The 27,979-nt window shown below is 33.6% G+C and overlaps 10 non-coding genes across 10 annotated transcripts; all 10 read left to right on the forward strand.

Moving 5' to 3' along the window:
* Positions 1-3,984: 3,984 nt before the first annotated feature.
* On the forward strand, positions 3,985-4,077 carry TRNAA-UGC (transfer RNA alanine (anticodon UGC)). Its single transcript is given in 2 exon segments — positions 3,985-4,022; positions 4,042-4,077. It is a non-coding gene; the product is annotated as a tRNA-Ala (tRNA).
* Positions 4,078-6,989: 2,912 nt separating this feature from the next.
* TRNAA-UGC (transfer RNA alanine (anticodon UGC)) lies at positions 6,990-7,082 on the forward strand. Its single transcript is given in 2 exon segments — positions 6,990-7,027; positions 7,047-7,082. It is a non-coding gene; the product is annotated as a tRNA-Ala (tRNA).
* Positions 7,083-8,492: 1,410 nt separating this feature from the next.
* TRNAA-UGC (transfer RNA alanine (anticodon UGC)) lies at positions 8,493-8,585 on the forward strand. Its single transcript is given in 2 exon segments — positions 8,493-8,530; positions 8,550-8,585. It is a non-coding gene; the product is annotated as a tRNA-Ala (tRNA).
* A 1,409-nt stretch (positions 8,586-9,994) lies between these two features.
* Positions 9,995-10,087, forward strand: TRNAA-UGC (transfer RNA alanine (anticodon UGC)). The gene is given in 2 exon segments: positions 9,995-10,032; positions 10,052-10,087. It is a non-coding gene; the product is annotated as a tRNA-Ala (tRNA).
* A 1,410-nt stretch (positions 10,088-11,497) lies between these two features.
* Positions 11,498-11,590, forward strand: TRNAA-UGC (transfer RNA alanine (anticodon UGC)). Its single transcript is given in 2 exon segments — positions 11,498-11,535; positions 11,555-11,590. It is a non-coding gene; the product is annotated as a tRNA-Ala (tRNA).
* Positions 11,591-14,501: 2,911 nt separating this feature from the next.
* On the forward strand, positions 14,502-14,594 carry TRNAA-UGC (transfer RNA alanine (anticodon UGC)). The gene is given in 2 exon segments: positions 14,502-14,539; positions 14,559-14,594. It is a non-coding gene; the product is annotated as a tRNA-Ala (tRNA).
* A 2,911-nt stretch (positions 14,595-17,505) lies between these two features.
* TRNAA-UGC (transfer RNA alanine (anticodon UGC)) lies at positions 17,506-17,598 on the forward strand. The gene is given in 2 exon segments: positions 17,506-17,543; positions 17,563-17,598. It is a non-coding gene; the product is annotated as a tRNA-Ala (tRNA).
* Positions 17,599-20,508: 2,910 nt separating this feature from the next.
* On the forward strand, positions 20,509-20,601 carry TRNAA-UGC (transfer RNA alanine (anticodon UGC)). Its single transcript is given in 2 exon segments — positions 20,509-20,546; positions 20,566-20,601. It is a non-coding gene; the product is annotated as a tRNA-Ala (tRNA).
* A 1,409-nt stretch (positions 20,602-22,010) lies between these two features.
* TRNAA-UGC (transfer RNA alanine (anticodon UGC)) lies at positions 22,011-22,103 on the forward strand. Its single transcript is given in 2 exon segments — positions 22,011-22,048; positions 22,068-22,103. It is a non-coding gene; the product is annotated as a tRNA-Ala (tRNA).
* A 5,135-nt stretch (positions 22,104-27,238) lies between these two features.
* On the forward strand, positions 27,239-27,331 carry TRNAA-UGC (transfer RNA alanine (anticodon UGC)). Its single transcript is given in 2 exon segments — positions 27,239-27,276; positions 27,296-27,331. It is a non-coding gene; the product is annotated as a tRNA-Ala (tRNA).
* Positions 27,332-27,979: the final 648 nt, after the last annotated feature.

Raw genomic sequence — 27,979 nt, forward strand, 5'->3', positions numbered from 1 at the left:
GGTGTTTGTGGTTTCAAGTTATCTGGGGTGATAGGCTTTATTTCATCCATATAATTACTGGATATGTTCCTTTTATTCTTGCTTGATACTGCACAAATGGCTCCACCAGAAACTTTTATCTGCTTAACAATCCGGTACTGTACAGCTTGCAAAATTATGGCCCAGTATCTAAAAGCAGACATTTATCCTAATGACATTGTGGATTAGTTTCCTGAAAAGTTTACTATCACCTGGGACAGTGGCTTCAAGTCCCATCTAGGATGCATGTTCCTTTGTTGCTCATTCTCATTCTAGAAGTTATGCTTTTTTCCAATGCAGGTGACTGTCTTAATGGTATTGCATGAAATCCATATATACCAAAACATACCAATTAAGTTTTAATTGCAATTTAATATCAGAGTGGCTACAAAATAACAATGTCTATGGCAATTGCTGATGGGTTTCTTGAAGTCCTTTCATCCATGTCATCAAAAGGGTAATTTTCTGCTTTTTATATTTCTTTGGACACTGACTTTACTGACAATTTAGGTGCTACAGACCAAAAAAACAATGTTTACCTTTAAATATAGAGCACATGTGAGATTTAACTTATTTTTATTTAAAGATACTGCATTTTTTGGTATTGTAGTGTATATTTTCCCTATGCAACATTAAAGTTGCATATATCTATAGCAAATACTATTTAAGATAAATAAACAGGAATTGTTTTACAATTTTGATAATATTGAACTGTACAACAATGGCATGAATTCATTGCAATATACACCTATGGATACATAAAACTGGGCAATAACACAAATGCACAATATAATTGATTACCTTATAATTAGAATATTACTTTTATTAGGTACTTTAGTATTGGGTGCAGTAGTTTAGTGGATTTAAAAAGTAACTCATTTAAAATTAATAAACCAAGTTAATTTACTTAGTCAACTCGATTCTAAAATCACTCAACTAAAAATAATGTGCTTTCTCCATGCGCTCCTGTGGTGCAATCGGTCAGCGCGCGGTACTTATAAGACAGTATCTGTTGAGCAATGCTGAGGTTGTGAGTTCACGCCTCACCTGGAGCCAATGTAATTTTTTTTTCTAATGTCATCAGTTAATGATTATCATCTGCTACCTGAACATCCTGATATGAAGGCAGAAAAAAAAACACAAACATGACTGTTTTTAAGGTACCAGTACACACATCTGCTTTGGTTCATATGCACTGTAAACATTACTTTAGTTAGTCAACAAAATGGAATGAAAAAGGCTACCTCTTTACTGGTAAAAGAGTTGCATCAATCTGTTTTGCTGCAATGTAACATGAGGGTCCACACTATTAGGGCTGGTTAGTACAATCACATTTCATGCTGGGATTTGTAAAGCAAAGAACACAAATAAAAGGCTTTCCTATATCGCAACAATTAATGATTATACTAATGAAAAAATCAGTTTCACAGAAAGTTGTTACTAAGCCCCCGTGGCCTAATGGATAAGGCACTGGCCTCCTAAGCTGGTGTTTGTGGTTTCAAGTTATCTGGGGTGATAGGCTTTATTTCATCCATATAATTACTGGAGATGTTCCTTTTATTCTTACTTGATACTGCACAAATGGCTCCACCAGAATCTTTTATCTGATTAACAATCCGGTACTATTCAGCTTGTAAAATTATGGCCCAGTATCTAAAAGCAGACATTTATCCTAATGACATTGTGGATTAGTTTCCTGAAAAGTTTACTATCACCTGGGACAGTGGCTTCAAGTCCCATCTAGGATGCATGTTCCTTTGTTGCTCATTCTCATTCTAGAAGTTATGCTTTTTTTCAATGCAGGTGACTGTCTTAATGGTATTGCATGAAATCCATATATACCAAAACATACCAATTAAGTTTTAATTGCAATTTAATATCAGAGTGGCTACAAAATAACAATGTCTACGGCAATTGCTGATAGGTTTCTTGAAGTCCTTTCATCCATGTCATCAAAAGGGAAATTTTCTGCTTTTTATATTTCTTTGGACACTGACTTTTCTGACAATTTAGGTGCTACAGACCAAAAAAACAATGTTTACCTTTAAATAGAGAGCACATGTGAGATTTAATTTATTTTTATTTAAAGATGCTGCATTTTTTGGTATTGTAGTGTATATTTTTCCTATGCAACATTAAAGTTGCATATATCTATAGCAAATATTATTTAACATAAATAAACAGGAATTATTTTACAATTTTGATAATATTAAACTGTACAACAATGGCATGAATTCATTGCAATATACACCTATGGATACATAAAACTGGGCAATAACACAAATGCACAATATAACTAATTACCTTATGATTAGAATATTAGTTTTATTAGGTACTTTAGTATTGGGTGCAGTAGTTTAGTGGATTTAAAAAGTAACTAAATTAAAATTAATAAACCAAGTTAATTTACTTAGTCAACTCGATTCTAAAATCACTCAACTAAAAATAATGTGCTTTCACCATTCGCTCCTGTGGCGCAATCGGTCAGCGCATGGTATTTATAAGACAGTATCTGTTGAGCAATGCTGAGGCTGTGAATTCAAGCCTCACCTGGAACAAAAGTAATTTTTTTCTAATGTCATCAGTTAATGATTATCATCTGCTACCTGAACATCCTGATATGAAGGCAGAAAAAAAAACACAAACATGACTGTTTTTAAGGTACCAGTACACACATCTGCTTTGGTTCATATGCACTGTAAACATTACTTTAGTTAGTCAACAAAATGGAATGCAAAAGACTAACTCTTTATTGGTAAAAGAGTTGCATCAATCTGTTTTGCTGCAATGTAACATGAGGGTCCACACTATTAGGGCTGGTTAGTACAATCACATTTCATGCTGGGATTTGTAAAGCAAAGAACACAAATAAACGGCTTTCCTATATCGCAACAATTAGTGATTATACTAATGAAAAAATCAGTTTCACACAAAGATGTTACTAAGCCCCAGTGGCCTAATGGATAAGGCACTGGCCTCCTAAGCTGGTGTTTGTGGTTTCAAGTTATCTGGGGTGATAGGCTTTATTTCATCCATATAATTACTGGATATGTTCCTTTTATTCTTGCTTGATACTGCACAAATGGCTCCACCAGAAACTTTTATCTGCTTAACAATCCGGTACTGTACAGCTTGCAAAATTATGGCCCAGTATATAAAAGCAGACATTTATCCTAATGACATTGTGGATTAGTTTCCTGAAAAGTTTACTATCACCTGGGACAGTGGCTTCAAGTCCCATCTAGGATGCATGTTCCTTTGTTGCTCATTCTCATTCAAGAAGTTATGCTTTTTTTCAATGCAGGTGACTGTCTTAATGGTATTGCATGAAATCCATATATACCAAAACATACCTATTAAGTTTTAATTGCAATTTAATATCAGAGTGGCTACAAAATAACAATGTCTATGGCAATTGCTGATGGGTTTCTTGAAGTCCTTTCATCCATGTCATCAAAAGGGTAATTTTCTGCTTTTTATATTTCTTTGGACACTGACTTTACTGACAATTTAGGTGCTACAGACCAAAAAAACAATGTTTACCTTTAAATATAGAGCACATGTGAGATTTAAATTATTTTTATTTAAAGATGCTGCATTTTTTGGTATTGTAGTGTATATTTTCCCTATGCAACATTAAAGTTGCATATATCTATAGCAAATATTATTTAAGATAAATAAACAGGAATTGTTTTACAATTTTGATAATATTAAACTGTACAACAATGGCATGAATTCATTGCAATATACACCTATGGATACATAAAACTGGGCAATAACACAAATGGCCAATATAATTGATTACCTTATGATTAGAATATTACTTTTATTAGGTACTTTAGTATTGGGTGCAGTAGTTTAGTGGATTTAAAAAGTAACTAATTTAAAATTAATAAACCAAGTTAATTTACTTAGTCAACTCGATACTAAAATCACACAACTAAAAATAATGCACTTTGACCATGCGCTCCTGTGGCGCAATCGGTCAGCGCGTGGTACTTGCAAGACAGTATCTGTTAAGCAATGCTGAGGTTGTGAGTTCAAGCCTCACCTGGAGCAAATGTAATTTTTTTTCTAATGTCATCAGTTAATGATTATCATCTGCTACCTGAACATCCTGATATGAAGGCAGAAAAAAAAACACAAACATGACTGTTTTTAAGGTACCAGTACACACATCTGCTTTGGTTCATATGCACTGTAAACATTACTTTAGTTAGTCCACAAAATGGAATGCAAAAGACTACCTCTTTATTGGTAAAAGAGTTGCATCAATCTGTTTTGCTGCAATGTAACATGAGGGTCCACACTATTAGGGCTGGTTAGTACAATCACATTTCATGCTGGGATTTGTAAAGCAAAGAACACAAATAAACGGCTTTCCTATATCGCAACAATTAGTGATTATACTAATGAAAAAATCAGTTTCACACAAAGATGTTACTAAGCCCCAGTGGTCTAATGGATAAGGCACTGGCCTCCTAAGCTGGTGTTTGTGGTTTCAAGTTATCTGGGGTGATAGGCTTTATTTCATCCATATAATTACTGGATATGTTCCTTTTATTCTTGCTTGATACTGCACAAATGGCTCCACCAGAAACTTTTATCTGCTTAACAATCCGGTACTCTACAGCTTGCAAAATTATGGCCCAGTATCTAAAAGCACACATTTATCCTAATGACATTGTGGATTAGTTTCCTGAAAAGTTTACTATCACCTGGGACAGTGGCTTCAAGTCCCATCTAGGATGCATGTTCCTTTGTTGCTCATTCTCATTCTAGAAGTTATGCTTTTTTTCAATGCAGGTGACTGTCTTAATGGTATTGCATGAAATCCATATATACCAAAACATACCTATTAAGTTTTAATTGCAATTTAATATCAGAGTGGCTACAAAATAACAATGTCTATGGCAATTGCTGATGGGTTTCTTGAAGTCCTTTCATCCATGTCATCAAAAGGGTAATTTTCTGCTTTTTATATTTCTTTGGACACTGACTTTACTGACAATTTAGGTGCTACAGACCAAAAAAACAATGTTTACCTTTAAATATAGAGCACATGTGAGATTTAAATTATTTTTATTTAAAGATGCTGCATTTTTTGGTATTGTAGTGTATATTTTCCCTATGCAACATTAAAGTTGCATATATCTATAGCAAATATTATTTAAGATAAATAAACAGGAATTATTTTACAATTTTGATAATATTAAACTGTACAACAATGGCATGAATTCATTGCAATATACACCTATGGATACATAAAACTGGGCAATAACACAAATGGCCAATATAATTGATTACCTTATGATTAGAATATTACTTTTATTAGGTACTTTAGTATTGGGTGCAGTAGTTTAGTGGATTTAAAAAGTAACTAATTTAAAATTAATAAACCAAGTTAATTTACTTAGTCAACTCGATACTAAAATCACACAACTAAAAATAATGCACTTTGACCATGCGCTCCTGTGGCGCAATCGGTCAGCGCGTGGTACTTGCAAGACAGTATCTGTTAAGCAATGCTGAGGTTGTGAGCTCAAGCCTCACCTGGAGCAAATGTAATTTTTTTTTCTAATGTCATCAGTTAATGATTATCATCTGCTACCTGAACATCCTGATATGAAGGCAGAAAAAAAAACACAAACATGACTGTTTTTAAGGTACCAGTACACACATCTGCTTTGGTTCATATGCACTGTAAACATTACTTTAGTTAGTCCACAAAATGGAATGCAAAAGACTACCTCTTTATTGGTAAAAGAGTTGCATCAATCTGTTTTGCTGCAATGTAACATGAGGGTCCACACTATTAGGGCTGGTTAGTACAATCACATTTCATGCTGGGATTTGTAAAGCAAAGAACACAAATAAACGGCTTTCCTATATCGCAACAATTAGTGATTATACTAATGAAAAAATCAGTTTCACACAAAGATGTTACTAAGCCCCAGTGGCCTAATGGATAAGGCACTGGCTTCCTAAGCTGGTGTTTGTGGTTTCAAGTTATCTGGGGTGATAGGCTTTATTTCATCCATATAATTACTGGATATGTTCCTTTTATTCTTGCTTGATACTGCACAAATGGCTCCACCAGAAACTTTTATCTGCTTAACAATCCGGTACTCTACAGCTTGCAAAATTATGGCCCAGTATCTAAAAGCAGACATTTATCCTAATGACATTGTGGATTAGTTTCCTGAAAAGTTTACTATCACCTGGGACAGTGGCTTCAAGTCCCATCTAGGATGCATGTTCCTTTGTTGCTCATTCTCATTCTAGAAGTTATGCTTTTTTTCAATGCAGGTGACTGTCTTAATGGTATTGCATGAAATCCATATATACCAAAACATACCTATTAAGTTTTAATTGCAATTTAATATCAGAGTGGCTACAAAATAACAATGTCTATGGCAATTGCTGATGGGTTTCTTGAAGTCCTTTCATCCATGTCATCAAAAGGGTAATTTTCTGCTTTTTATATTTCTTTGGACGCTGACTTTACTGACAATTTAGGTGCTACAGACCAAAAAAACAATGTTTACCTTTAAATATAGAGCACATGTGAGATTTAAATTATTTTTATTTAAATATGCTGCATTTTTTAGTATTGTAGTGTATATTTTCCCTATGCAACATTAAAGTTGCATATATCTATAGCAAATATTATTTAAGATAAATAAACAGGAATTATTTTACAATTTTGATAATATTAAACTGTACAACAATGGCATGAATTAATTGCAATATACACCTATGGATACATAAAACTGGGCAATAACACAAATGGCCAATATAATTGATTACCTTATGATTAGAATATTACTTTTATTAGGTACTTTAGTATTGGGTGCAGTAGTTTAGTGGATTTAAAAAGTAACTAATTTAAAATTAATAAACCAAGTTAATTTACTTAGTCAACTCGATACTAAAATCACACAACTAAAAATAATGCACTTTGACCATGCGCTCCTGTGGCGCAATCGGTCAGCGCGTGGTACTTGCAAGACAGTATCTGGTAAGCAATGCTGAGGTTGTGAGTTCAAGCCTCACCTGGAGCAAATGTAATTTTTTTTTCTAATGTCATCAGTTAATGATTATCATCTGCTACCTGAACATCCTGATGTGAAGGCAGAAAAAAAAACACAAACATGACTGTTTTTAAGGTACCAGTACACACATCTGCTTTGGTTCATATGCACTGTAAACATTACTTTAGTTAGTCCACAAAATGGAATGCAAAAGACTACCTCTTTATTGGTAAAAGAGTTGCATCAATCTGTTTTGCTGCAATGTAACATGAGGGTCCACACTATTAGGGCTGGTTAGTACAATCACATTTCATGCTGGGATTTGTAAAGCAAAGAACACAAATAAACGGCTTTCCTATATCGCAACAATTAGTGATTATACTAATGAAAAAATCAGTTTCACACAAAGATGTTACTAAGCCCCAGTGGCCTAATGGATAAGGCACTGGCTTCCTAAGCTGGTGTTTGTGGTTTCAAGTTATCTGGGGTGATAGGCTTTATTTCATCCATATAATTACTGGATATGTTCCTTTTATTCTTGCTTGATACTGCACAAATGGCTCCACCAGAAACTTTTATCTGCTTAACAATCCGGTACTCTACAGCTTGCAAAATTATGGCCCAGTATCTAAAAGCAGACATTTATCCTAATGACATTGTGGATTAGTTTCCTGAAAAGTTTACTATCACCTGGGACAGTGGCTTCAAGTCCCATCTAGGATGCATGTTCCTTTGTTGCTCATTCTCATTCTAGAAGTTATGCTTTTTTTCAATGCAGGTGACTGTCTTAATGGTATTGCATGAAATCCATATATACCAAAACATACCTATTAAGTTTTAATTGCAATTTAATATCAGAGTGGCTACAAAATAACAATGTCTATGGCAATTGCTGATGGGTTTCTTGAAGTCCTTTCATCCATGTCATCAAAAGGGTAATTTTCTGCTTTTTATATTTCTTTGGACACTGACTTTACTGACAATTTAGGTGCTACAGACCAAAAAAACAATGTTTACCTTTAAATATAGAGCACATGTGAGATTTAAATTATTTTTATTTAAAGATGCTGCATTTTTTGGTATTGTAGTGTATATTTTCCCTATGCAACATTAAAGTTGCATATATCTATAGCAAATATTATTTAAGATAAATAAACAGGAATTATTTTACAATTTTGATAATATTAAACTGTACAACAATGGCATGAATTCATTGCAATATACACCTATGGATACATAAAACTGGGCAATAACACAAATGGCCAATATAATTGATTACCTTATGATTAGAATATTACTTTTATTAGGTACTTTAGTATTGGGTGCAGTAGTTTAGTGGATTTAAAAAGTAACTAATTTAAAATTAATAAACCAAGTTAATTTACTTAGTCAACTCGATACTAAAATCACACAACTAAAAATAATGCACTTTGACCGTGCGCTCCTGTGGCGCAATCGGTCAGCGCGTGGTACTTGCAAGACAGTATCTGTTAAGCAATGCTGAGGTTGTGAGTTCAAGCCTCACCTGGAGCAAATGTAATTTTTTTTCTAATGTCATCAGTTAATGATTATCATCTGCTACCTGAACATCCTGATATGAAGGCAGAAAAAAAAACACAAACATGACTGTTTTTAAGGTACCAGTACACACATCTGCTTTGGTTCATATGCACTGTAAACATTACTTTAGTTAGTCCACAAAATGGAATGCAAAAGACTACCTCTTTATTGGTAAAAGAGTTGCATCAATCTGTTTTGCTGCAATGTAACATGAGGGTCCACACTATTAGGGCTGGTTAGTACAATCACATTTCATGCTGGGATTTGTAAAGCAAAGAACACAAATAAACGGCTTTCCTATATCGCAACAATTAGTGATTATACTAATGAAAAAATCAGTTTCACACAAAGATGTTACTAAGCCCCAGTGGCCTAATGGATAAGGCACTGGCTTCCTAAGCTGGTGTTTGTGGTTTCAAGTTATCTGGGGTGATAGGCTTTATTTCATCCATATAATTACTGGATATGTTCCTTTTATTCTTGCTTGATACTGCACAAATGGCTCCACCAGAAACTTTAATCTGCTTAACTATCTGGAACTGTTCAGCTTGCAAAATTATGGCCCAGTATCTAAAAGCACACATTTATCCTAATGACATTGTGGATTAGTTTCCTGAAAAGTTTACTATCACCTGGGACAGTGGCTTCAAGTCCCATCTAGGATGCATGTTCCTTTGTTGCTCATTCTCATTCTAGAAGTTATGCTTTTTTTCAATGCAGGTGACTGTCTTAATGGTATTGCATGAAATCCATATATACCAAAACATACCTATTAAGTTTTAATTGCAATTTAATATCAGAGTGGCTACAAAATAACAATGTCTATGGCAATTGCTGATGGGTTTCTTGAAGTCCTTTCATCCATGTCATCAAAAGGGTAATTTTCTGCTTTTTATATTTCTTTGGACGCTGACTTTACTGACAATTTAGGTGCTACAGACCAAAAAAACAATGTTTACCTTTAAATATAGAGCACATGTGAGATTTAAATTATTTTTATTTAAAGATGCTGCATTTTTTAGTATTGTAGTGTATATTTTCCCTATGCAACATTAAAGTTGCATATATCTATAGCAAATATTATTTAAGATAAATAAACAGGAATTATTTTACAATTTTGATAATATTAAACTGTACAACAATGGCATGAATTAATTGCAATATACACCTATGGATACATAAAACTGGGCAATAACACAAATGGCCAATATAATTGATTACCTTATGATTAGAATATTACTTTTATTAGGTACTTTAGTATTGGGTGCAGTAGTTTAGTGGATTTAAAAAGTAACTAATTTAAAATTAATAAACCAAGTTAATTTACTTAGTCAACTCGATACTAAAATCACACAACTAAAAATAATGCACTTTGACCATGAGCTCCTGTGGCGCAATCGGTCAGCGCGTGGTACTTGCAAGACAGTATCTGGTAAGCAATGCTGAGGTTGTGAGTTCAAGCCTCACCTGGAGCAAATGTAATTTTTTTTTCTAATGTCATCAGTTAATGATTATCATCTGCTACCTGAACATCCTGATGTGAAGGCAGAAAAAAAAACACAAACATGACTGTTTTTAAGGTACCAGTACACACATCTGCTTTGGTTCATATGCACTGTAAACATTACTTTAGTTAGTCCACAAAATGGAATGCAAAAGACTACCTCTTTATTGGTAAAAGAGTTGCATCAATCTGTTTTGCTGCAATGTAACATGAGGGTCCACACTATTAGGGCTGGTTAGTACAATCACATTTCATGCTGGGATTTGTAAAGCAAAGAACACAAATAAACGGCTTTCCTATATCGCAACAATTAGTGATTATACTAATGAAAAAATCAGTTTCACACAAAGATGTTACTAAGCCCCAGTGGCCTAATGGATAAGGCACTGGCTTCCTAAGCTGGTGTTTGTGGTTTCAAGTTATCTGGGGTGATAGGCTTTATTTCATCCATATAATTACTGGATATGTTCCTTTTATTCTTGCTTGATACTGCACAAATGGCTCCACCAGAAACTTTTATCTGCTTAACAATCCGGTACTCTAGAGCTTGCAAAATTATGGCCCAGTATCTAAAAGCAGACATTTATCCTAATGACATTGTGGATTAGTTTCCTGAAAAGTTTACTATCACCTGGGACAGTGGCTTCAAGTCCCATCTAGGATGCATGTTCCTTTGTTGCTCATTCTCATTCTAGAAGTTATGCTTTTTTTCAATGCAGGTGACTGTCTTAATGGTATTGCATGAAATCCATATATACCAAAACATACCTATTAAGTTTTAATTGCAATTTAATATCAGAGTGGCTACAAAATAACAATGTCTATGGCAATTGCTGATGGGTTTCTTGAAGTCCTTTCATCCATGTCATCAAAAGGGTAATTTTCTGCTTTTTATATTTCTTTGGACGCTGACTTTACTGACAATTTAGGTGCTACAGACCAAAAAAACAATGTTTACCTTTAAATATAGAGCACATGTGAGATTTAAATTATTTTTATTTAAAGATGCTGCATTTTTTAGTATTGTAGTGTATATTTTCCCTATGCAACATTAAAGTTGCATATATCTATAGCAAATATTATTTAAGATAAATAAACAGGAATTATTTTACAATTTTGATAATATTAAACTGTACAACAATGGCATGAATTAATTGCAATATACACCTATGGATACATAAAACTGGGCAATAACACAAATGGCCAATATAATTTATTACCTTATGATTAGAATATTACTTTTATTAGGTACTTTAGTATTGGGTGCAGTAGTTTAGTGGATTTAAAAAGTAACTAATTTAAAATTAATAAACCAAGTTAATTTACTTAGTCAACTCGATGCTAAAATCACACAACTAAAAATAATGCACTTTGACCATGCGCTCCTGTGGTGCAATCGGTCAGCGCGTGGTACTTGCAAGACAGTATCTGTTAAGCAATGCTGAGGTTGTGAGTTCAAGCCTCACCTGGAGCAAATGTAATTTTTTTTTCTAATGTCATCAGTTAATGATTATCATCTGCTACCTGAACATCCTGATATGAAGGCAGAAAAAAAAACACAAACATGACTGTTTTTAAGGTACCAGTACACACATCTGCTTTGGTTCATATGCACTGTAAACATTACTTTAGTTAGTCCACAAAATGGAATGCAAAAGACTACCTCTTTATTGGTAAAAGAGTTGCATCAATCTGTTTTGCTGCAATGTAACATGAGGGTCCATACTATTAGGGCTGGTTAATACAATCACATTTCATGCTGGGATTTGTAAAGCAAAGAACACAAATAAACAGCTTTCCTATATCGCAACAATTAATGATTATACTAATGAAAAAATCAGTTTCACACAAAGATGTTACTAAGCCCCAGTGGCCTAATGGATAAGGCACTGGCTTCCTAAGCTGGTGTTTGTGGTTTCAAGTTATCTGGGGTGATAGGCTTTATTTCATCCATATAATTACTGGAGATGTTCCTTTTATTCTTGCTTGATACTGCACAAATGGCTCCACCAGAAACTTTTATCTGCTTAACAATCCGGTACTATTCAGCTTGCAAAAATATGGCCCAGTATCTAAAAGCAGACATTTAATCTAATGACATTGTGGATTAGTTTCCTGAAAAGTTTACTATCACCTGGGACAGTGGCTTCAAGTCCCATCTAGGATGCATGTTCCTTTGTTGCTCATTCTCATTCTAGAAGTTATGCTTTTTTTCAATGCAGGTGACTGTCTTAATGGTATTGCATGAAATCCATATATACCAAAACATAACTATTAAGTTTTAATTGCAATTTAATATCAGAGTGGCTACAAAATAACAATGTCTATGGCAATTGCTGATGGGTTTCTTGAAGTCCTTTCATCCGTGTCATCAAAAGGGTAATTTTCTGCTTTTTATATTTCTTTGGACACTGACTTTACTGACAATTTAGGTGCTACAGACCAAAAAAACAATGTTTACCTTTAAACAGAGAGCACATGTGAGATTTAAATTATTTTTATTTAAAGATGCTGCATTTTTTTGTATTGTAGTGTATATTTTTCCTATGCAACATTAAAGTTGCATATATCTATAGCAAATATTATTTAAGATAAATAAACAGGAATTATTTTACAATTTTGATAATATTAAACTGTACAACAATGGCATGAATTCATTGCAATATACACCTATGGATACATAAAACTGGGCAATAACACAAATGCACAATATAACTAATTACCTTATGATTAGAATATTAGTTTTATTAGGTACTTTAGTATTGGGTGCAGTAGTTTAGTGGATTTAAAAAGTAACTAAATTTAAATTAATAAACCAAGTTAATTTACTTAGTCAACTCGATTCTAAAATCACTCAACTAAAAATGATGTGCTTTCACCATGTGCTCCTGTGGCGCAATCGGTCAGCGCATGGTATTTATAAGACAGTATCTGTTAAGCAATGCTGAGGCTGTGAATTCAAGCCTCACCTGGAACAAAAGTAATTTTTTTCTAATGTCATCAGTTAATGATTTTCATCTGCTACCTGAACATCCTGATATGAAAGCAGAAAAAAAAACACAAACATGACTGTTTTTAAGGTACCAGTACACACATCTGCTTTGGTTCATATGCACTGTAAACATTACTTTAGTTAGTCAACAAAATAGAATGCAAAAGACTACCTCTTTACTGGTAAAAGAGTTGCATCAATCTGTTTTGCTGCAATGTAACATGAGGGTCCACAGTATTAGGTCTGGTTAGTATAATCACATTTCATGCTGGGATTTGTAAAGCAAAGAACACTAATAAACGGCTTTCCTATATCGCAACAATTAATGATTATACAAATGAAAAAATCAGTTTCACACAAAGATGTTACTAAGCCCCAGTGGCCTAATGGATAAGGCACTGGCTTCCTAAGCTGGTGTTTGTGGTTTCAAGTTATCTGGGGTGATAGGCTTTATTTCATCCATATAATTACTGGATATGTTCCTTTTATTCTTGCTTGATACTGCACAAATGGCTCCACCAGAAACTTTTATCTGCTTAACAATCCGGTACTCTACAGCTTGCAAAATTATGGCCCAGTATCTAAAAGCAGACATTTATCCTAATGACATTGTGGATTAGTTTCCTGAAAAGTTTACTATCACCTGGGACAGTGGCTTCAAGTCCCATCTAGGATGCATGTTCCTTTTTTGCTCATTCTCATTCTAGAAGTTATGCTTCTTTTCAATGCAGGTGACTGTCTTAATGGTATTGCATGAAATCCATATATACCAAAACATACCTATTAAGTTTTAATTGCAATTTAATATCAGAGTGGCTACAAAATAACAATGTCTATGGCAATTGCTGATGGGTTTCTTGAAGTCCTTTCATCCATGTCATCAAAAGGGTAATTTTCTGCTTTTTATATTTCTTTGGACACTGACTTTACTGACAATTTAGGTGCTACAGACCAAAAAAACAATGTTTACCTTTAAATATAGAGCACATGTGAGATTTAAATTATTTTTATTTAAAGATGCTGCATTTTTTGGTATTGTAGTGTATATTTTCCCTATGCAACATTAAAGTTGCATTTATCTATAGCAAATATTATTTAAGATAAATAAACAGGAATTATTTTACAATTTTGATAATATTAAACTGTACAACAATGGCATGAATTAATTGCAATATACACCTATGGATACATAAAACTGGGCAATAACACAAATGGCCAATATAATTTATTACCTTATGATTAGAATATTACTTTTATTAGGTACTTTAGTATTGGGTGCAGTAGTTTAGTGGATTTAAAAAGTAACTAATTTAAAATTAATAAACCAAGTTAATTTACTTAGTCAACTCGATGCTAAAATCACACAACTAAAAATAATGCACTTTGACCATGCGCTCCTGTGGTGCAATCGGTCAGCGCGTGGTACTTGCAAGACAGTATCTGTTAAGCAATGCTGAGGTTGTGAGTTCAAGCCTCACCTGGAGCAAATGTAATTTTTTTTTCTAATGTCATCAGTTAATGATTATCATCTGCTACCTGAACATCCTGATATGAAGGCAGAAAAAAAAACACAAACATGACTGTTTTTAAGGTACCAGTACACACATCTGCTTTGGTTCATATGCACTGTAAACATTACTTTAGTTAGTCCACAAAATGGAATGCAAAAGACTACCTCTTTATTGGTAAAAGAGTTGCATCAATCTGTTTTGCTGCAATGTAACATGAGGGTCCATACTATTAGGGCTGGTTAATACAATCACATTTCATGCTGGGATTTGTAAAGCAAAGAACACAAATAAACAGCTTTCCTATATCGCAACAATTAATGATTATACTAATGAAAAAATCAGTTTCACACAAAGATGTTACTAAGCCCCAGTGGCCTAATGGATAAGGCACTGGCTTCCTAAGCTGGTGTTTGTGGTTTCAAGTTATCTGGGGTGATAGGCTTTATTTCATCCATATAATTACTGGAGATGTTCCTTTTATTCTTGCTTGATACTGCACAAATGGCTCCACCAGAAACTTTTATCTGCTTAACAATCCGGTACTATTCAGCTTGCAAAAATATGGCCCAGTATCTAAAAGCAGACATTTAATCTAATGACATTGTGGATTAGTTTCCTGAAAAGTTTACTATCACCTGGGACAGTGGCTTCAAGTCCCATCTAGGATGCATGTTCCTTTGTTGCTCATTCTCATTCTAGAAGTTATGCTTTTTTTCAATGCAGGTGACTGTCTTAATGGTATTGCATGAAATCCATATATACCAAAACATAACTATTAAGTTTTAATTGCAATTTAATATCAGAGTGGCTACAAAATAACAATGTCTATGGCAATTGCTGATGGGTTTCTTGAAGTCCTTTCATCCATGTCATCAAAAGGGTAATTTTCTGCTTTTTATATTTCTTTGGACACTGACTTTACTGACAATTTAGGTGCTACAGACCAAAAAAACAATGTTTACCTTTAAACAGAGAGCACATGTGAGATTTAAATTATTTTTATTTAAAGATGCTGCATTTTTTTGTATTGTAGTGTATATTTTTCCTATGCAACATTAAAGTTGCATATATCTATAGCAAATATTATTTAAGATAAATAAACAGGAATTATTTTACAATTTTGATAATATTAAACTGTACAACAATGGCATGAATTCATTGCAATATACACCTATGGATACATAAAACTGGGCAATAACACAAATGCACAATATAACTAATTACCTTATGATTAGAATATTAGTTTTATTAGGTACTTTAGTATTGGGTGCAGTAGTTTAGTGGATTTAAAAAGTAACTAAATTTAAATTAATAAACCAAGTTAATTTACTTAGTCAACTCGATTCTAAAATCACTCAACTAAAAATGATGTGCTTTCACCATGTGCTCCTGTGGCGCAATCGGTCAGCGCATGGTATTTATAAGACAGTATCTGTTAAGCAATGCTGAGGCTGTGAATTCAAGCCTCACCTGGAACAAAAGTAATTTTTTTCTAATGTCATCAGTTAATGATTTTCATCTGCTACCTGAACATCCTGATATGAAAGCAGAAAAAAAAACACAAACATGACTGTTTTTAAGGTACCAGTACACACATCTGCTTTGGTTCATATGCACTGTAAACATTACTTTAGTTAGTCAACAAAATAGAATGCAAAAGACTACCTCTTTACTGGTAAAAGAGTTGCATCAATCTGTTTTGCTGCAATGTAACATGAGGGTCCACAGTATTAGGTCTGGTTAGTATAATCACATTTCATGCTGGGATTTGTAAAGCAAAGAACACTAATAAACGGCTTTCCTATATCGCAACAATTAATGATTATACAAATGAAAAAATCAGTTTCACACAAAGATGTTACTAAGCCCCAGTGGCCTAATGGATAAGGCACTGGCTTCCTAAGCTGGTGTTTGTGGTTTCAAGTTATCTGGGGTGATAGGCTTTATTTCATCCATATAATTACTGGATATGTTCCTTTTATTCTTGCTTGATACTGCACAAATGGCTCCACCAGAAACTTTTATCTGCTTAACAATCCGGTACTCTACAGCTTGCAAAATTATGGCCCAGTATCTAAAAGCAGACATTTATCCTAATGACATTGTGGATTAGTTTCCTGAAAAGTTTACTATCACCTGGGACAGTGGCTTCAAGTCCCATCTAGGATGCATGTTCCTTTTTTGCTCATTCTCATTCTAGAAGTTATGCTTCTTTTCAATGCAGGTGACTGTCTTAATGGTATTGCATGAAATCCATATATACCAAAACATACCTATTAAGTTTTAATTGCAATTTAATATCAGAGTGGCTACAAAATAACAATGTCTATGGCAATTGCTGATGGGTTTCTTGAAGTCCTTTCATCCATGTCATCAAAAGGGTAATTTTCTGCTTTTTATATTTCTTTGGACACTGACTTTACTGACAATTTAGGTGCTACAGACCAAAAAAACAATGTTTACCTTTAAATATAGAGCACATGTGAGATTTAAATTATTTTTATTTAAAGATGCTGCATTTTTTGGTATTGTAGTGTATATTTTCCCTATGCAACATTAAAGTTGCATTTATCTATAGCAAATATTATTTAAGATAAATAAACAGGAATTATTTTACAATTTTGATAATATTAAACTGTACAACAATGGCATGAATTCATTGCAATATACACCTATGGATACATAAAACTGGGCAATAACACAAATGCACAATATAATTGATTACCTTATGATTAGAATATTACTTTTATTAGGTACTTTAGTATTGGGTGCAGTAGTTTAGTGGATTTAAAAAGTAACTAATTTAAAATTAATAAACCAAGTTAATTTACTTAGTCAACTCGATACTAAAATCACACAACTAAAAATAATGCACTTTGACCATGCGCTCCTGTGGCGCAATCGGTCAGCGCGTGGTACTTGCAAGACAGTATCTGTTAAGCAATGCTGAGGTTGTGAGTTCAAGCCTCACCTGGAGCAAATGTAATTTTTTTTTCTAATGTCATCAGTTAATGATTATCATCTGCTACCTGAACATCCTGATATGAAGGCAGAAAAAAAAACACAAACATGACTGTTTTTAAGGTACCAGTACACACATCTGCTTTGGTTCATATGCACTGTAAACATTACTTTAGTTAGTCCACAAAATGGAATGCAAAAGACTACCTCTTTATTGGTAAAAGAGTTGCATCAATCTGTTTTGCTGCAATGTAACATGAGGGTCCATACTATTAGGGCTGGTTAATACAATCACATTTCATGCTGGGATTTGTAAAGCAAAGAACACAAATAAACAGCTTTCCTATATCGCAACAATTAATGATTATACTAATGAAAAAATCAGTTTCACAAAAAGATGTTACTAAGCCCCAGTGGCCTAATGGATAAGGCACTGGCCTCCTAAGCTGGTGTTTGTGGTTTCAAGTTATCTGGGGTGATAGGCTTTATTTCATCCATATAATTACTGGAGACGTTCCTTTTATTCTTGCTTGATACTGCACAAATGGCTCCACCAGAAACTTTTATCTGCTTAACAATCCGGTACTATTCAGCTTGCAAAAATATGGCCCAGTATCTAAAAGCAGACATTTAATCTAATGACATTGTGGATTAGTTTCCTGAAAAGTTTACTATCACCTGGGACAGTGGCTTCAAGTCCCATCTAGGATGCATGTTCCTTTGTTGCTCATTCTCATTCTAGAAGTTATGCTTTTTTTCAATGCAGGTGACTGTCTTAATGGTATTGCATGAAATCCATATATACCAAAACATACCTATTAAGTTTTAATTGCAATTTAATATCAGAGTGGCTACAAAATAACAATGTCTATGGCAATTGCTGATGGGTTTCTTGAAGTCCTTTCATCCATGTCATCAAAAGGATAATTTTCTGCTTTTTATATTTCTTTGGACACTGACTTTACTGACAATTTAGGTGCTACAGACCAAAAAAACAATGTTTACCTTTAAACAGAGAGCACATGTGAGATTTAAATTATTTTTATTTAAAGATGCTGCATTTTTTAGTATTGTAGTGTATATTTTCCCTATGCAACATTAAAGTTGCATATATCTATAGCAAATATTATTTAAGATAAATAAACAGGAATTATTTTACAATTTTGATAATATTAAACTGTACAACAATGGCATGAATTCATTGCAATATACACCTATGGATACATAAAACTGGGCAATAACACAAATGCACAATATAACTAATTACCTTATGATTAGAATATTAGTTTTATTAGGTACTTTAGTATTGGGTGCAGTAGTTTAGTGGATTTAAAAAGTAACTAAATTTAAATTAATAAACCAAGTTAATTTACTTAGTCAACTCGATTCTAAAATCACTCAACTAAAAATGATGTGCTTTCACCATGTGCTCCTGTGGCGCAATAGGTCAGCGCGCGGTATTTATAAGACAGTATCTGTTAAGCAATGCTGAGGCTGTGAATTCAAGCCTCACCTGGAACAAAAGTAATTTTTTTCTAATGTCATCAGTTAATGATTTTCATCTGCTACCTGAACATCCTGATATGAAGGCAGAAAAAAAAACACAAACATGACTGTTTTTAAGGTACCAGTACACACATCTGCTTTGGTTCATATGCACTGTAAACATTACTTTAGTTAGTCCACAAAATAGAATGCAAAAGACTACCTCTTTATTGGTAAAAGAGTTGCATCAATCTGTTTTGCTGCAATGTAACATGAGGGTCCACACTATTAGGGCTGGTTAGTACAATCACATTTCATGCTGGGATTTGTAAAGCAAAGAACACAAATAAACGGCTTTCCTATATCGCAACAATTAGTGATTATACTAATGAAAAAATCAGTTTCACACAAAGATGTTACTAAGCCCCAGTGGCCTAATGGATAAGGCACTGGCTTCCTAAGCTGGTGTTTGTGGTTTCAAGTTATCTGGGGTGATAGGCTTTATTTCATCCATATAATTACTGGATATGTTCCTTTTATTCTTGCTTGATACTGCACAAATGGCTCCACCAGAAACTTTTATCTGCTTAACAATCCGGTACTCTACAGCTTGCAAAATTATGGCCCAGTATCTAAAAGCAGACATTTATCCTAATGACATTGTGGATTAGTTTCCTGAAAAGTTTACTATCACCTGGGACAGTGGCTTCAAGTCCCATCTAGGATGCATGTTCCTTTGTTGCTCATTCTCATTCTAGAAGTTATGCTTTTTTTCAATGCAGGTGACTGTCTTAATGGTATTGCATGAAATCCATATATACCAAAACATACCTATTAAGTTTTAATTGCAATTTAATATCAGAGTGGCTACAAAATAACAATGTCTATGGCAATTGCTGATGGGTTTCTTGAAGTCCTTTCCTCCATGTCATCAAAAGGGTAATTTTCTGCTTTTTATATTTCTTTGGACGCTGACTTTACTGACAATTTAGGTGCTACAGACCAAAAAAACAATGTTTACCTTTAAATATAGAGCACATGTGAGATTTAAATTATTTTTATTTAAAGATGCTGCATTTTTTAGTATTGTAGTGTATATTTTCCCTATGCAACATTAAAGTTGCATATATCTATAGCAAATATTATTTAAGATAAATAACAGGAATTATTTTACAATTTTGATAATATTAAACTGTACAACAATGGCATGAATTCATTGCAATATACACCTATGGATACATAAAACTGGGCAATAACACAAATGGCCAATATAATTGATTACCTTATGATTAGAATATTACTTTTATTAGGTACTTTAGTATTGGGTGCAGTAGTTTAGTGGATTTAAAAAGTAACTAATTTAAAATTAATAAACCAAGTTAATTTACTTAGTCAACTCGATGCTAAAATCACACAACTAAAAATAATGCACTTTGAGCATGCGCTCCTGTGGCGCAATCGGTCAGCGCGTGGTACTTGCAAGACAGTATCTGTTAAGCAATGCTGAGGTTGTGAGTTCAAGCCTCTCCTGGAGCAAATGTAATTTTTTTTTCTAATGTCATCAGTTAATGATTATCATCTGCTACCTGAACATCCTGATATGAAGGCAGAAAAAAAAACACAAACATGACTGTTTTTAAGGTACCAGTACACACATCTGCTTTGGTTCATATGCACTGTAAACATTACTTTAGTTAGTCCACAAAATGGAATGCAAAAGACTACCTCTTTATTGGTAAAAGAGTTGCATCAATCTGTTTTGCTGCAATGTAACATGAGGGTCCATACTATTAGGGCTGGTTAATACAATCACATTTCATGCTGGGATTTGTAAAGCAAAGAACACAAATAAACAGCTTTCCTATATCGCAACAATTAATGATTATACTAATGAAAAAATCAGTTTCACAAAAAGATGTTACTAAGCCCCAGTGGCCTAATGGATAAGGCACTGGCCTCCTAAGCTGGTGTTTGTGGTTTCAAGTTATCTGGGGTGATAGGCTTTATTTCATCCATATAATTACTGGATATGTTCCTTTTATTCTTGCTTGATACTGCACAAATGGCTCCACCAGAAACTTTTATCTGCTTAACAATCCGGTACTCTACAGCTTGCAAAATTATGGCCCAGTATCTAAAAGCAGACATTTATCCTAATGACATTGTGGATTAGTTTCCTGAAAAGTTTACTATCACCTGGGACAGTGGCTTCAAGTCCCATCTAGGATGCATGTTCCTTTGTTGCTCATTCTCATTCTAGAAGTTATGCTTTTTTTCAATGCAGGTGACTGTCTTAATGGTATTGCATGAAATCCATATATACCAAAACATACCTATTAAGTTTTAATTGCAATTTAATATCAGAGTGGCTACAAAATAACAATGTCTATGGCAATTGCTGATGGGTTTCTTGAAGTCCTTTCATCCATGTCATCAAAAGGGTAATTTTCTGCTTTTTATATTTCTTTGGACGCTGACTTTACTGACAATTTAGGTGCTACAGACCAAAAAAACAATGTTTACCTTTAAATATAGAGCACATGTGAGATTTAAATTATTTTTATTTAAAGATGCTGCATTTTTTAGTATTGTAGTGTATATTTTCCCTATGCAACATTAAAGTTGCATATATCTATAGCAAATATTATTTAAGATAAATAACAGGAATTATTTTACAATTTTGATAATATTAAACTGTACAACAATGGCATGAATTCATTGCAATATACACCTATGGATACATAAAACTGGGCAATAACACAAATGGCCAATATAATTGATTACCTTATGATTAGAATATTACTTTTATTAGGTACTTTAGTATTGGGTGCAGTAGTTTAGTGGATTTAAAAAGTAACTAATTTAAAATTAATAAACCAAGTTAATTTACTTAGTCAACTCGATGCTAAAATCACACAACTAAAAATAATGCACTTTGACCATGCGCTCCTGTGGCGCAATCGGTCAGCGCGTGGTACTTGCAAGACAGTATCTGTTAAGCAATGCTGAGGTTGTGAGTTCAAGCCTCTCCTGGAGCAAATGTAATTTTTTTTTCTAATGTCATCAGTTAATGATTATCATCTGCTACCTGAACATCCTGATATGAAGGCAGAAAAAAAAACACAAACATGACTGTTTTTAAGGTACCAGTACACACATCTGCTTTGGTTCATATGCACTGTAAACATTACTTTAGTTAGTCCACAAAATGGAATGCAAAAGACTACCTCTTTATTGGTAAAAGAGTTGCATCAATCTGTTTTGCTGCAATGTAACATGAGGGTCCATACTATTAGGGCTGGTTAATACAATCACATTTCATGCTGGGATTTGTAAAGCAAAGAACACAAATAAACAGCTTTCCTATATCGCAACAATTAATGATTATACTAATGAAAAAATCAGTTTCACAAAAAGATGTTACTAAGCCCCAGTGGCCTAATGGATAAGGCACTGGCCTCCTAAGCTGGTGTTTGTGGTTTCAAGTTATCTGGGGTGATAGGCTTTATTTCATCCATATAATTACTGGAGACGTTCCTTTTATTCTTGCTTGATACTGCACAAATGGCTCCACCAGAAACTTTTATCTGCTTAACAATCCGGTACTATTCAGCTTGCAAAAATATGGCCCAGTATCTAAAAGCAGACATTTAATCTAATGACATTGTGGATTAGTTTCCTGAAAAGTTTACTATCACCTGGGACAGTGGCTTCAAGTCCCATCTAGGATGCATGTTCCTTTGTTGCTCATTCTCATTCTAGAAGTTATGCTTTTTTTCAATGCAGGTGACTGTCTTAATGGTATTGCATGAAATCCATATATACCAAAACATAACTATTAAGTTTTAATTGCAATTTAATATCAGAGTGGCTACAAAATAACAATGTCTATGGCAATTGCTGATGGGTTTCTTGAAGTCCTTTCATCCATGTCATCAAAAGGGTAATTTTCTGCTTTTTATATTTCTTTGGACACTGACTTTACTGACAATTTAGGTGCTACAGACCAAAAAAACAATGTTTACCTTTAAACAGAGAGCACATGTGAGATTTAAATTATTTTTATTTAAAGATGCTGCATTTTTTTGTATTGTAGTGTATATTTTCCCTATGCAACATTAAAGTTGCATATATCTATAGCAAATATTATTTAAGATAAATAAACAGGAATTATTTTACAATTTTGATAATATTAAACTGTACAACAATGGCATGAATTCATTGCAATATACACCTATGGATACATAAAACTGGGCAATAACACAAATGCACAATATAACTAATTACCTTATGATTAGAATATTAGTTTTATTAGGTACTTTAGTATTGGGTGCAGTAGTTTAGTGGATTTAAAAAGTAACTAAATTTAAATTAATAAACCAAGTTAATTTACTTAGTCAACTCGATTCTAAAATCACTCAACTAAAAATGATGTGCTTTCACCATGTGCTCCTGTGGCGCAATCGGTCAGCGCGCGGTATTTATAAGACAGTATCTGTTAAGCAATGCTGAGGCTGTGAATTCAAGCCTCACCTGGAACAAAAGTAATTTTTTTCTAATGTCATCAGTTAATGATTTTCATCTGCTACCTGAACATCCTGATATGAAGGCAGAAAAAAAAACACAAACATGACTGTTTTTAAGGTACCATCCATGTCATCAAAAGGGTAATTTTCTGCTTTTTATATTTCTTTGGACACTGACTTTACTGACAATTTAGGTGCTACAGACCAAAAAAACAATGTTTACCTTTAAATAGAGAGGACATGTGAGATTTAAATTATTTTAATTTAAAGATGCTGCATTTTTTGGTACTGTAGTGTATATTTTCCTTATGCAACATTAAAGTTACATATATCTATAGCAAATATTATTTAAGATAAATAAACAGGAATTATTTTACAATTTTGATAATATTAAATTGTACAACAGTGGCATGAATTCATTGCAATATACACCTATGGATACATAAAACTGGGCAATAACACAAATGCCCAATATAATTGATTACCTTATGATTAGAATATTACTTTTATTAGGTACTTTAGTATTGGGTGCAGTAGTTTAGTGTATTTAAAAAGTAACTAATTTAAAATTAATAAACCAAGTTAATTTACTTAGTCAACTCGATTCTAAAATCACTCAACTAAAAATAAAGCTCTTTGACCATGTGCTCCCGTGGCGCAATCAGTCAGCGCGCTGTACTTATAAGACAGTATCTGTTGAGCAATGCCGAGCTTGTGAGTTCAAGCCTCACCTGGAGCAACTGTAATTTTTTTTCTAATGTCATCAGTTAATGATTATCATCTGCTATCTGAACATCCTGATATGAAGGCAGAAAAAAAAACACAAACATGACTGTTTTTAAGGTACCAGTACACACATCTGCTTTGGTTCATATGCACTGTAAACATTACTTTAGTTAGTCAACAAAATAGAATGCAAAAGACTACCTCTTTATTGGTAAAAGAGTTGCATCAATCTGTTTTGCTGCAATGTAACATGAGGGTCCACAGTATTAGGTCTTGTTAGTATAATCACATTTCATGCTGGGATTTGTAAAGCAAAGAACACAATTAAACGGCTTTCCTATATCGCAACAATTAATGATTATACTAATGAAAAAATCAGTTTCACACAAAGATCTTACTAAGCCCCAGTGGCCTAATGGATAAGGCACTTGCCTCCTAAGCTGGTGTTTGTGGTTTCAAGTTATCTGGGGTGATAGGCTTTATTTCATCCATATAATTACTGGAGATGTTCCTTTTATTCTTGCTTGATACTGCACAAATGGCTCCACCAGAAACTTTTATCTGCTTAACAATCCGGCACTATTCAGCTTGCAAAATTATGGCCCAGTATCTAAAAGCAGACATTTATCCTAATGACATTGTGGATTAGTTTCCTGAAAAGTTTACTATCACCTGGGACAGTGGCTTCAAGTTCCATCTAGGATGCATGTTCCTTTGTTGCTCATTCTCATTCTACAAGTTATGCTTTTTTTCAATGCAGGTGACTGTCTTAATGGTATTGCATGAAATCCATATATACCAAAACATACCTATTAAGTTTTAATTGCAATTTAATATCAGAGTGGCTACAAAATAACAATGTCTATGGCAATTGCTGATGGGTTTCTTGAAGTCCTTTCATCCATGTCATCAAAAGGGTCATTTTCTGCTTTTTTATTTCTTTGGACACTGACTTTACTGACAATTTAGGTGCTACAGACCAAAAAAACAATGTTTACCTTTAAATATAGAGCACATGCGAGATTTAAATTATTTTTATTTAAAGATGCTGCATTTATTGGTATTGTAGTGTATATTTTCCCTATGCAACATTAAAGTTGCATATATCTATAGCAAATATTATTTAAGATAAATAAACAGGAATTATTTTACAATTTTGATAATATTAACTGTACAACAATGGCATGAATTCATTGCAATATACACCTATGGATACATAAAACTGGGCAATAACACAAATGCACAATATAATTGATTACCTTATGATTAGAATATTACTTTTATTAGGTACTTTAGTATTGGGTGCAGTAGTTTAGTGGATTTAAAAAGTAACTAATTTAAAATTAATAAACCAAGTTAATTTACTTAGTCAGCTCGATGCTAAAATCACACAACTAAAAATAAGGCAATTTGACAATGCGCTCCTGTGGCACAATCGGTCAGCGCGTGGTACTTATAAGACAGTATCTGTTAAGCAATGCTGAGGCTGTGAATTCAAGCCTCACCTGGAACAAAAGTAATTTTTTTCTAATGTCATCAGTTAATGATTTTCATCTGCTACCTGAACATCCTGATATGAAGGCAGAAAAAAAAACACAAACATGACTGTTTTTAAGGTACCAGTACACACATCTGCTTTGGTTCATATGCACTGTAAACATTACTTTAGTTAGTCAACAAAATAGAATGCAAAAGACTACCTCTTTACTGGTAAAAGAGTTGCATCAATCTGTTTTGCTGCAATGTAACATGAGGGTCCACAGTATTAGGTCTGGTTAGTATAATCACATTTCATGCTGGGATTTGTAAAGCAAAGAACACTAATAAACGGCTTTCCTATATCGCAAAAATTAATGATTATACAAATGAAAAAATCAGTTTCACACAAAGATGTTACTAAGCCCCAGTGGCCTAATGGATAAGGCACTGGCTTCCTAAGCTGGTGTTTGTGGTTTCAAGTTATCTGGGGTGATAGGCTTTATTTCATCCATATAATTACTGGATATGTTCCTTTTATTCTTGCTTGATACTGCACAAATGGCTCCACCAGAAACTTTTATCTGCTTAACAATCCGGTACTCTACAGCTTGCAAAATTATGGCCCAGTATCTAAAAGCAGACATTTATCCTAATGACATTGTGGATTAGTTTCCTGAAAAGTTTACTATCACCTGGGACAGTGGCTTCAAGTCCCATCTAGGATGCATGTTCCTTTGTTGCTCATTCTCATTCTAGAAGTTATGCTTTTTTTCAATGCAGGTGACTGTCTTAATGGTATTGCATGAAATCCATATATACCAAAACATACCTATTAAGTTTTAATTGCAATTTAATATCAGAGTGGCTACAAAATAACAATGTCTATGGCAATTGCTGATGGGTTTCTTGAAGTCCTTTCATCCATGTCATCAAAAGGGTAATTTTCTGCTTTTTATATTTCTTTGGACACTGACTTTACTGACAATTTAGGTGCTACAGACCAAAAAAACAATGTTTACCTTTAAATATAGAGCACATGTGAGATTTAAATTATTTTTATTTAAAGATGCTGCATTTTTTGGTATTGTAGTGTATATTTTCCCTATGCAACATTAAAGTTGCATATATCTATAGCAAATATTATTTAAGATAAATAAACAGGAATTATTTTACAATTTTGATAATATTAAACTGTACAATAATGGCATTAATTCATTGCAATATACACCTATGGATACATAAAACTGGGCAATAACACAAATGGCCAATATAATTGATTACCTTATGAGTAGAATTTTACTTTTATTAGGTACTTTAGTATTGGGTGCAGTAGTTTAGTGGATTTAAAAAGTAACTAATTTAAAATTAATAAACCAAGTTAATTTAATTAGTCAACTCGATACTAAAATCACACAACTAAAAATAATGCACTTTGACCATGCGCTCCTGTGGCGCAATCGGTCAGCGCGTGGTACTTGCAAGACAGTATCTGTTAAGCAATGCTGAGGTTGTGAGTTCAAGCCTCACCTGGAGCAAATGTAATTTTTTTTCTAATGTCATCAGTTAATGATTATCATCTGCTACCTGAACATCCTGATATGAAGGCAGAAAAAAAAACACAAACATGACTGTTTTTAAGGTACCAGTACACACATCTGCTTTGGTTCATATGCACTGTAAACATTACTTTAGTTAGTCCACAAAATGGAATGCAAAAGACTACCTCTTTATTGGTAAAAGAGTTGCATCAATCTGTTTTGCTGCAATGTAACATGAGGGTCCACACTATTAGGGCTGGTTAGTACAATCACATTTCATGCTGGGATTTGTAAAGCAAAGAACACAAATAAACGGCTTTCCTATATCGCAACAATTAGTGATTATACTAATGAAAAAATCAGTTTCACACAAAGATGTTACTAAGCCCCAGTGGCCTAATGGATAAGGCACTGGCTTCCTAAGCTGGTGTTTGTGGTTTCAAGTTATCTGGGGTGATAGGCTTTATTTCATCCATATAATTACTGGATATGTTCCTTTTATTCTTGCTTGATACTGCACAAATGGCTCCACCAGAAACTTTTATCTGCTTAACAATCCGGTACTCTACAGCTTGCAAAATTATGGCCCAGTATCTAAAAGCAGACATTTATCCTAATGACATTGTGGATTAGTTTCCTGAAAAG

Source organism: Taudactylus pleione, unplaced genomic scaffold (genome assembly GCF_031769625.1).
Source record: "Taudactylus pleione unplaced genomic scaffold, aTauple2 ptg000473l, whole genome shotgun sequence".
NCBI classification, from domain to species: Eukaryota; Metazoa; Chordata; class Amphibia; order Anura; family Myobatrachidae; genus Taudactylus; species Taudactylus pleione.